This window comes from Meles meles, chromosome 7 (assembly GCF_922984935.1).
Source record: "Meles meles chromosome 7, mMelMel3.1 paternal haplotype, whole genome shotgun sequence".
NCBI lineage: Eukaryota > Metazoa > Chordata > Mammalia > Carnivora > Mustelidae > Meles > Meles meles.
The window spans coordinates 92,363,663-92,373,822 of NC_060072.1; the positions used below are offsets into that span (position 1 = coordinate 92,363,663).

The 10,160-nt window shown below is 38.6% G+C and overlaps 1 pseudogene; it reads left to right on the forward strand.

Moving 5' to 3' along the window:
• The first annotated feature begins 6,271 nt into the window (after positions 1-6,271).
• Positions 6,272-7,240, forward strand: LOC123947208 (annotated as a pseudogene).
• The last annotated feature ends 2,920 nt before the right edge of the window (positions 7,241-10,160 follow it).

Sequence of the window (10,160 nt, forward strand, 5' to 3'; positions counted from 1 at the left end):
CTCGAAAGTCCTCACGACACCTTATAGTTAAAATGAGGAATTATGTTTCAAGAGAGACCCTCTTAAAAGCAGCTAGGACAAAGAAGCTCCTTACATACAGAGGAAAGCCCATTAGAATAACGTCAGACCTTTCCACAGAGACCTGGAAAGCCAGGAAGGGCTGGCAAAATATATTCAGAGTACTAAAGGAGAAGAACATGCAACCAAGAATACTCTATCCAGCAAGACTGACATTTAAAATGGATGGAGAGATAAAGAGTTTCCAAGACCCGCAAGGCTTAAAAGACTGCAACCACCAAGCCAACACTGCAGGAAATATTAAGGGGGGGGTCCTATAAAAGAGAAATAATCCTAAGAATATCATTGAACAGAAATATAGAAACAATCTACAGACAGAAAGACTTCAAAGGCAACACGATATCAATAAAAACCTATCTCTCAATAATCACTCTCAATGTGAATGGCCTAAATGCGCCCATAAAATGACACAGGGTTGCAGATTGGATAAAACGACAGGACCCATCCATATGTTGTCTATAAGAGACCCATTTTGAATCTAAGGATACCCCCAGACTGAAAGTGAAGGGATAGAGAAGCATCTTTCATGCCAATGGACCTCAAAAGAAGGGCGGGGTAGTGATTCTCATATCAGATAAATTAGATTTTAAACTAAAGACTGTAGTCAGAGATACAGAAGGACACTACATAATTCTGAAAGGGACTATCCACCAAGATGATCTAACAATTGTAAATATCTATGCCCCCAATATGGGAGAAGACAATTACATAAGAAAACTATTAATCAAGATAAAGAGTCATATTGATATGAATACAATAATAGTAGGAGATCTTAATATGCCTCTCTTAGAAATAGACAGATCATCGAAGCAGAAAATTAATAAAGAAATAAGAGCATTGAATGAAACATTGGACCAGATGGACCTCATAGACATATACAGAACATTCCACCCTAAAACAACATAATACTCATTCTTCTCAAGTGCACATGGAACCTTCTCCAGAATAGACCACATACTGGGTCACAAAGCAGGACTCAACCAATACCAAAAGACTGACATTATTCCCTGCATATTCTCTGATCACAATGCTTTGAAACTGGAACTCAATCACAAGGAAAAGTTCAGAAGGAACTCAAACACTTGGAAGCTAAAGAACACCTTGCTTAAGAATGCTTGGATCAACCAGGAGATCAAAGATGAACTTAAACAATTCATGGAAACCAATGAGAATGAAGACACTTCGGTCCAAAACCTATGTGGTACAGCAAAGATAGATCTAAGGGGGAAATACATAGCCATCCAAGCCTCCCTCAAAAAAATTGAAAAAATACAGAATACACCAGCTGTCTCTACACCTTAAAGAACTGGAGAATCAACAACAAATCAAACCAACTCTACATGCAAGAAGGGAAATAATCAAGATTAGAGCAGAGATCAATGAGGTAGAAACCAGAGATACATTAAAACGTATCAATGAAACTAGAAGCTGGTTTTTTGAAAGAATCAATAAGATCGATAAACCATTGGCCACACTAATCCAAAAGAAAAGAGAGAAAGCCCAAATTAATAAAATTATGAATGAAAAGTTAGAGCTCACAACTAACACCAAGGAAATAGAAACAATCATCAGCAATTATTACCAACAGTTATATGCCAATAAGCTAAGCAACCTAGATGAAATGGATGCATTCCTGGAAAACTACAAACTCCCAAAATTGAAACAGGGAGAAATTGACAACCTGAATAGACCGATATCTAGTAACGAGATTGAAGCCGTGATCAAAAACCTCCCAGGGGCACCTGGGTGGCTCAGTGGGTTAAGCCTCTGCCTTCGGCTCAAGTCATGATCTCAGGTCCTGGGATCGAGCCCCACATCAGGCTCTCTGCTCAGCAGGGAGCCTGCTTCCCTTCCTCTCTCTCTCTGCCTGCCTCTCTGCCTACTTGTGATCTCTGTCTGTCAAATAAATAAATAAAATCTTTAAAAAAAAAAAAAACAAAAAAAACCTCCCAAAAAACAAGAGACCAGGACCTGACGGATTCCCTGGGGAATTCTACCAAACTTTCAAAGAAGAAATAACACCAAACCTCCTGAAGCTGTTCCAAAAAATTGAAGCAGAAGGAAAACTTCCAGACTCTTTTTATGAAGCCAGCATTACCCTGATACCCAAACCAGGCAAAGACCCTACCAAAAAGGAGAATTTCAGACCAATATCACTGATGAATATGGATGCAAAGATTCTCATCAAGATCCTAGCAAACAAGATCCAGCAGCATATTCAAAAGATTATCCACCATGACCAGGTGGGATTCATCCCTGGGTTGCAAGGTTGGTTCAACATTTTCAAATCAATCAATGTGATAGAACAAATCAATAAGAGAAGAGAGAAGAACCACATGGTCCTCTCAATTGATGCAGAAAAAGCATTTGACAAAATCCAGCTTCTGTTCCTGATGAAAACGCTTCAAAGTATAGGGATGGAGGGAACATACCTGAACTTCATAACATCTATCTATGAAAGACCCACAGCAAATATCATCCTCAATGGGAAAAAGCTTGCAGCCTTCCCGTTGAGATCAGGAACACGACAAGGATGCCCACTCTCACCACTCTTGTTCAACATAGTATTAGAAGTTCTAGCAACTGCAATCAGACAACAAAGAGAAATAAAAGGTATCCAAATTGGCAAGGAAGAAGTCAAACTCTCTCTCTTTGCAGATGACATGATTCTTTATACGGAAAACCCCAATGACTCCACCCCCAAACCACTAGAATTCATACAGCAATTCAGTAACGTGGCAGGATACAAAGTGAATGTACAGAAATCAGTGGCTTTCTTATATACTAACAATGAAAATACAGAAAGGGAAATTAGAGAATCAATTCCATTTACTATAGCACCAAGAACCATAAGATACCTGGGAATAAACCTATCCAAAGAGGTAAAGGACCTGTACTCGAGGAACTACAGAACACTCATGAAAGAAATTGAACAAGACACAAAAAGATGGAAGACTGTTCCATGCTCTTGGATTGGAAGAATAAACATTGTTAAAATGTCTATACTGTCTAGAGCAATCTATACTTTTAATGCCATTCCAATCAAAATTCCACCGGTATTTTTCAAAGAGCTGGAGCAAATAATCCTAAAATTTGTATGCAATCAGAAGAGACCCCGAATTGCTAATGAAATGTTGAAAAACAAAAACAAAACTGGCAGCATCATGTTACCCGATTTCAAGCTTTACTACAAAGCTGTGATCACCAAGACAGCGTGGTACTGGCATAAAAACAGACACATAGACCAGTGGAACAGAGTGGAGAGCCCAGATATGGACCCTCAACTCTATGGTCAAATAATCTTCGACAAAACAGGAAAAAATATTCAATGGAAAAAAGACAGTCTCTTCAATAAATGGTGCTGGGAAAACTTGACAGCGATAAGTAGAAGAATGAAACTCGATCATTCTCTTACACCGTACACAAAGATAAACTCGAAATGGATAAAAGACCTCAATGTGAGACAGGAATCTATCAGAATCCTAGAGGAGAACATAGGCAGTAACCTCTTCGATATCAGCCACAGCAACTTCTTTCAAGATATGTCTCCAAAGGCCAAGGAAACAAAAGCGAAAATGAACTTTTGGGACTTCATCAAGATCAAGAGCTTCTGCACAGCAAAGGAAACAGTCAACAAAACAAAAAGGCAACCCACGGAATGGGAGAAGATATTTGCAAATGACAGTACAGACAAAAAGTTGATATCCAGGATCTATAAAGAACTCAAACTCAACACACACAAAATAGATAATCATGTCCAAAAAAGGGCAGAAGACATGAACAGACACTTCTCCAACGAGGACATACAAATGGCTATCAGACACATGAAAAAATGTTCATCATCAGTAGCCATCAGGGAGTTTCAAATTAAAACCACATTGAGATGCCACCTGACACCAGTTAGAATGGCCAAAATTAGCAAGACAGGAAACAACGTGTGTTGGAGAGGATGTGGAGAAAGGGGAACCCTCTTTCACTGTTGGTGGGAATGCAATTTAGTGCAACCACTTTGGAGAACAGTGTGGAGATTCCTGAAGAAATTAAGAATAGAGCTTCCCTATGACCCTGCAATTGCACTGCTGGGCATTTACCCCAAAGATACAGATGTAGTGAAAAGAAGGGCCATCTGTACCCCAATGTTTATTGCAGCAATGACTACGGTCGCCAAACTGTGGAAAGAACCAAGATGCCCTTCAACGGATGAATGGATAAGGAAGATGTGGTCCATATGCACAATGGAGTATTATGCCTCCATCAGAAAGGATGAATACAAAATAAGTCAAGCAGAGAGAGTCAAGTATCATATAGTCTCACTTATTTGTGGAGCATAACAAAGAACATGGAGGACATGGGGAGATGGAGAGGAGAAGGGAGTTGAGGGAAACTGGAAGGGGAAGTGAACTATGAGAGATTATGGACTCTGAAAAACCACCAGAGGGTTTTGAGGGGCAAGGGTGGTGTGGGAGTTTGAGGAACCAGGTGGTGGGTAATAGGGAGGGCACGTACTGCATGGAGCACTGGGTGTGATGCCAAAACAATGAACACTGTTATGCTGTAAAGAAACAAATAAAAAAAAATTCACAATGAATTGTTTCTCTTAATCCACATTCCTGGATGTCATTTTCTTCTCCATTTTCCCACACAGGATTGCATTTTTTTGTAAGAAAATTTCAAGTTTCTTGAAAATGCCTCATTATTTTTCTTTTCCATTCTCAGTACTAATATCTTAGTTTTGGATCTTGCCATTTTTTAAAAAAAAGTTTTCATTTAATTTATTTATTTTATTTATTTCAGAGACAAAGTGTGAGTGAGAGAGAGCATGAGAAGGTAGAGGGTCAGAGGGAGAAGCATACTTCCTGCTGAGCAGGGTGTCCAATATGGGACTGGATCCTGGGACTCCAGGATCATGACCTGAGCTGAAGGCACTTGCCCAACCAACTGAGACAACCAGGTGCCCTGGCTCTTGACTTTTTTTTGTTTGTTTGGTTCAACCATTGCAAATCCTTCCTTCAATTTATTTTATGGATTATAACCAGAGTCATTTTTCTGTCTGCTTAAACCCTTCAATAACTATTTGTTACCACAGTACAAAAATTCAAGTTGATTCTAGGAAATACTTTTAAGAATTATTTCTGAAACTGGGAATGGTAATTTAAAAAAAATATTTATTAACATACAATGTGTTATTAGCCCCAGGGATACAGGTCTGTGAATCACCAAGTTGACACACTTCACAGTACTCACCATAGCACATATCTTCCCTAGTGTCCATAAACCCACCACCCTATCCCTACCCCCCCATCCTCAGCAACCCTAAGTTTGTTTTGTGAGATTAAGAGTCTCATATGGTTTGTCTCCCTCCTGATCCCATCTTGTTTCATTTATTACTTTCCTACCCCCAAGCCCCCCATGTTGCCTCTCAACTTCCTCATATCAGGGAGATCATATGATAATTCTTTCTCTGATTGACTTATTTTGCTAAGCATAATACCCCCTAGTTCCATCCACGTTGTTGCAAATGGCAAGATTTCATTTCTTTTGATGGCTGCATAGTATTCCATTTATATATATCTATATTTATCTATGTATCTATCTATCTATCTATTCATTTGTTGATGGATAGCTAGGTTTTTTCCATAGTTTGGCTATTGTGGACATTGCTACTATAAACATTTGGGTGGACATGTCCATTCAGTTCACTATATTTGTATCTTTAGGGTAAATACCTAGTAGTGTGATTGCTGGGTCATAGGGTAGCTCTATTTTCAACTTTTTGAGGAACCTCCATGCTGTTTTCCAGAGTGGTTGCACCAGCTTGCATTCCCACCAATAGTGTAGGTGGTAGGATCTGCATCCTTGCCAGCATTTGTTGTTCCCTGACTTGTTAATTTTAGCCATGCTGACTTGTGTGAGGTGGTATCTCATCGTGGTTCTGATTTTTATTTGAGAATGGTCATTTTTAATGTTAAAGTTCAGCATGGAGTGAGGAGGGCATTTATGTGGTTACAATGGTCAATGTTTGACTCACAGTATATACAAACGAGTAGTCCCTCTCCTTATTTAGAAGCTAAGGATCCACTGAACTAAAAATCTTTAATTTATTAAAAAAAATACATGCATGCTCTATCTTCTCATCCTCATCTGACAGACAGATGCATCTTCTTATTAGTGTCAGTCAGGTCCCAGAGACATGATGGTGAAGGTTGGAGTAAACAGATTTAGCCATATTAGGCTTGGTCACCAGGGCTGTTTTTAACTATGACAAAATGGATATTGTTGCCATCAGTGACAACTTCATTAACTTCAGCCACATAGTCTACATGTCCCAGTGTGACTCCACGCATAGCAAATGCAATGGCACAGTTAAGACTGAGAATAAGAAACTTGTAATCAATGGAAAGCCCATTTCCATCTTTCAAGACCAAGACACCACCAACAACAAATGGGTTGGTACTGATGCTGAATTCACTTCACTGCCATGGAAAAGACTGGGACTCATTGGAAGGGTGGGACCAAGAGGGCTATCATCTCTGTCCATCATTCTCCTGGTGCCTCCACGTTTGGGGGAGTGTGAACCATGAGAAGTATGACAATTCCACCCAGATTGTCAGCAATACCTCTTGCACTACCAATTACTTGGCCCTCTGGATAAGGTCATTCATGACAACTTTGGTATCATGGAGGGACTCATGACCACAGTCCATGCCATCACTGTCACACAGAAATTACAGAGGCCATTCTGGGAAGATGTGGTGTGGCGGCTGAGGAACTGCCCAAAACATCATCTCTGCTTCTACTGGCACTGTCAAGGCTGTGGGCAAGGTTGTCCCTGAGCAAATAGGAAGTTCACTGGCATGTCCCCACCTTCAATGGGTCAGTTATGCATCTAACCTCCTGCCCGGAGAAAGCTTCCAAAAATGATCACATCAAGAAAGTGATGAAGTAGGCAACACAGGGCACCCTCAAGGACATCCTGGGATACACTGAGAACTAGGTTGTCTCTTGTGACTTTAATAGTGACACCCATTCTTCTACCTTTGATGCTGGGACTGGCATTGGCTTCAGTGACTACTTTGTCAAGCTCATTTCCTGGTACCACAATGAATTTGGCTATAACAACAGGGTAGTAGACCTTATGGCCCATATGGCCTTCAAGGAGTAAGAGCCCCATGGACCACAAGCCCCACTGACAGTATAAGAAAAAGAGAGAAGCCTCAGCTATTGGACAGTCCTTGTCCTAACTCATCCTCAACACAGTGAGAATCTCTTGACCTCTACACAATTTCTGTCTCAGACCCCTTGAAGAAGTGGAGGGGTTCAGGGAGCCCTATCCTCTCATGTACCATCAATAAAGTATATTGTATTTGGCCAGAAAAATATATGTGCATGTACAGACACTGCTATCAAATCTTAATTAATTAAAAAATTAATTCAAGTTTCAAAATGTTTGGGATTCTGCACATACACGCACAGATATGTGTATCTATGGATTCATACATATTATATGTATATACCTAAATACAAACATTTATGGGACACCTGAGTGGCTCATTTGGTTAAGCATTTGCCTTCAGCTCAGTGATGGTCCCAGGGTACTGGGATCCCTTCATTGGGTTCCCTATTCAGCAGGGAGTCTACTTCTCCCTCTTCCTCTTCCCTTCTCCCGACTCGTGCACTTGGACTCTCTTTCACTCTCTCTCTCCCTCAAATAAATAAATGAAATATTAAAAATAAATAAATACAAATATTTAAAATGTATATATGTATGTGTGTATAACTAGTTATGTCTATGTCTAGGAACTATTGGAGAATTGATTTCTGATTTTTTAAAAGATTTTATTTATTTATTTGACAGAAAGAGAAGGATCACAAATAGGCAGAGAGGCAGAAAGAAAGAGAGGGGAAACAGGCTTCCTGCTGAGCAGAGAGCCCGATGTGGGGCTTGATCCCAGGACCCTGAGATCATGACCGGAGCTGAAGGTAGAGGCTTAACACACTGAGCTACCCAGGTGCCCTGATTTCTGAGGTTTTAATGATTTTTTCTTTTTCTCTTCCTTTATTAAACAGTAGAGTTATAGGAATATTGGTTCCTTTTATAATTTGTCTTGGTTTCATTCTACTTTTAGATATTAAAGACTATAGATGTAGAGCGCTGGTGAAACGATAGAAGACAAAATACTATTGTGGATCTATATTCTGGAAAGCGAAAACTAAAAAAGAATCACCCCTTAGGAAACTGGAGAGAAAGAGATCGTACTAAAAATGGTTTATTTTTGCTGTTGCCAGAGCCAACAGCCTTCTAATTCCTTATTCACCCATTCATTCATTCATCTGTTCACTAAAAACATGGTTCATTAGATTTTTGGACTCTAGTAACATGGTTGATGATATAAAGTTCTGACTTATACAGATTGCGTATTACTCTCAACTCAGAGTACTTTCCTCTCATTAAAAATGCAACAATTCAATAGGTCTTTCAACTATGTAATCAATGAATTACTTAAGATAATATCTTTAAAGCTTTTTTAATAATCTCCTTAGTTCTCCAAAAAAAGGAAAAATATTTTGAAATATTAGTGTGAATATTAAATATGAGCACAAATACTTTTTGAAAGCCTCTAAACCCATGACCTTCAACACATATCTGGTACATTTCTCACCAAAATTACATTTGTAATAAAAACTTCATTATTTCATAATACTTTTAAAAAATAATATCTCAATTTAAAGCATTTAATATTCATTTCAGAAAGATTTATAGGAACTTCCATATCTTACTGACAATGTGAATGCTAGAATCAACTTCAGAGAAGTTTTTGTCAATCAAGAAGATCAAATTTCTTTTACCCTCTTACTTCCCCTCTTCTCTCTCCTGTCTTCCTGCATAACTGTCTATCATATATGCTAATGAATATAGTATATATTCATTTAGTTAACATTTGCATGTTGTTCTTCCACATTCCTGATTTTCACTTTTGTGCCTCTGCGTACTTGGTGTAGTCTTACAAAAGTAAATGTGTACTGTTTCATTTCTTTACAAATTGCTCCATTAAACAATTTACAATCAAATACAATTATTTAACTTTCACTTTATGGTTTTATTGTGTTAAGTCTGCTTGAAAAAATGTAACTTATTCCATGAAAGTAAAATGGTAAGAAATAGATGAGTGCTCACCAACAGTCTTGTCAATAAGCAATCAGAAAAGAAAAGTCTCTACCTAGAGATGATGTATGGTAGAGGTCTTTACATTAATGTATATATCAGACCAAATTGGAAATCAGGAAACCAAAGTCAAATCCACTTACCCATCATCTAGTTAGACTCATAACTACTGTCCCAAGACAAATAATTTTGTTTAGTGATACATTCCAGCTGAGGGGCCCTTTGACTATAGGAAACAGGCTTGGATACATTTTTTATAGTTACCCTCAAGAGTCACTTTCTTGGATATGGGTGAGGGAGGTAGAAACTGCCATGAAAGAGGCAATGGAAAGGAAAAGGCAACATGTAGATTTGCTAATAGATGAAAGCTAAGGCAAAAGGCATATGTCATTTTTTCCATTGGACATTCTTTCCCGCTTTGTCGAAGATTAGTTGACCATAGAGTTGAGGGTCGATTTCTGGGCTCTCTATTCTGTTCCACTGGTCTATGTGTCTGTTTTGGTGCCAGTACCATGCTGTCTTGATGATGACAGCTTTGTAATAGAGCTTGAAGTCCGGAATTGTGATGCCTCCAACTTTGGCTTTGTTCTTCAATATTCCTTTGGCTATTCGAGGTCTTTTCTGGTTCCATATAAATTTGAGGATTATTTGTTCCATTTCTTTGAAAAAAATGGATGGTATTTTGATAGGGATTGCATTAAATGTGTAGATTGCTTTAGGTAGCATAGACATTTTCACAATATTTATTCTTCCAATCCAGGAGCATGGAACATTTTTCCATTTTTTTGTGTCTTCCTCAATTTCTTTCATGAGTACTTTATAATTTTCTGTGTATAGATTCTTAGTCTCTTTGGTTAGGTTTATTCCTAGGTATCTTATAGTTTTGGGTACAATTGTGAATGGGATTGACTCCTTAATT